The following is a 1575-nucleotide window of genomic DNA, read 5'->3' on the forward strand; positions in this document are numbered from 1 at the left end:
GAAATTCTATTGCCAATTAAAATATGTTAAAAATATCTACTACAGTCTCAATCAGTGATAAAAGCTACACCTGTGCTATTACATGTCTGTGTGAGGACACGTAGGTTACCCATCCATAATCTCCTGTCTCCCTGTTTTCTCTGAGTGTGCCGGTGCCCAGTAACTAAAGGTGGGTACACACCTGAAAGATATATCTGCAGATCGAGTGATCTGCAGATATATATTTAGATGACGGTCGTTCATACACAAGGAACGGCCATCATCTATCTGGCAGCTGCTGGTCCCGCTGGCAGGGAGGTGGATCGGGGCTGCCCCCCTCCTCATGGCTGCCGCTGTGTATGTACGGGCGGTCTGTACACACTTGCCGATGGACAGATATGTCTCCAGACATACAGTATCTGTCCATTGGATGTGCAACACATCCAATGCGATATGTCTGTGAACGACACGGCCGACGGCCAGCAGATATATTGGCAGATCAATTGATCGGCCAGTGTGTACCCAGCGTAACTCTCTGCTGTTTACTTTTCCTCCGGCAGGTGGAGAGGAACCGTGTTTGTGCCCCACACAAAATCCCTGAGGCTACAAGAGAAGACAAAGTGCAGCTGAAAGACCCTCATCCTCCAGGTATTTTTGTATCTTATAATGAAAAGATTAAGAAGTCGGTTTATCATAGTTGTGCACTAACAATCTGCATCAACATTTATCGCAGCAATACAGATTATAGTTACACCACAAGTTACCATGCTGGGAGGTTGGGTGGTATGTACATATGCTGTCTTTACAGTTACAGATTAGGCAAAGGAAACAACTGACCCAGGAAGAATAGGAACAAATAGGGGTTTATACTTCCAAACTATAATCCATTGACTGAAGCAAAACATATACCAGACATAGTAGTAACTGTACTATTTCTGTATTCTTTTCCATAGAGCCAGCCCATAAGGACAAAACACCCAGTTCCAGTAACACTGGTCCTATGAGACGCTCCGAGTAAGTATTTTGTGCAGATATCACATGAACAATAAGTAACAATATGATTTATGGATAGAAATGTAAAATGATGAAAATTTGTGTAATATATAGATAAGAATAGATTGTTATGAAGTATTTTTTTAGCTATTACTATATAAATGTTAATCATAATACACCATAATATGTACTAACCTTAGCTATTGTTACATTCTCTTGGAGCCTTTTAGGTGCAAATGTGTCTGTTTTCTCTTTTTAGGGCTTTGCTGCCTGAATTGTCATCCGTGGACCCTATGCCAAGAAAAGACCTGGCAGTATCTGAGGCTGTGGTTCCTATGCCAAGAAAAGACCTGGAAGTACCTGAGGCTGTGGTCTCTATGCCAAAAAAATACCTGGCAATAACTGAGGCCGTGGTCCCAATGCCAAGAAAAGACCTGGAAGTACCTGAGGCCGTGGTCCCTATGCCAAAAAAACACCTGTCAGTGACTGAGGCCGTGCTCCCCATGCCAAAAAAATACCTGGCAATAACTGAGGCCGTGGTCCCAATGCCAAGAAAAGACCTGGCAGTACCTGAGACCGTGGTCCCTATGCCAAAAAAACACC

General features: G+C 43.3%; 1 long non-coding RNA gene across 1 annotated transcript; it reads left to right on the forward strand.

The window, feature by feature from the left end:
• The first annotated feature begins 550 nt into the window (after positions 1 to 550).
• LOC148543469 (uncharacterized) lies at positions 551 to 1322 on the forward strand. Its single transcript, XR_015878429.1, has 3 exons — positions 551 to 627; positions 933 to 993; positions 1232 to 1322. It is a non-coding gene; the product is annotated as an uncharacterized LOC148543469 (long non-coding RNA).
• Positions 1323 to 1575: the final 253 nt, after the last annotated feature.

This window comes from Taudactylus pleione, unplaced genomic scaffold (assembly GCF_031769625.1).
Source record: "Taudactylus pleione unplaced genomic scaffold, aTauple2 ptg000002l, whole genome shotgun sequence".
In the NCBI taxonomy this organism is placed as follows: Eukaryota; Metazoa; Chordata; class Amphibia; order Anura; family Myobatrachidae; genus Taudactylus; species Taudactylus pleione.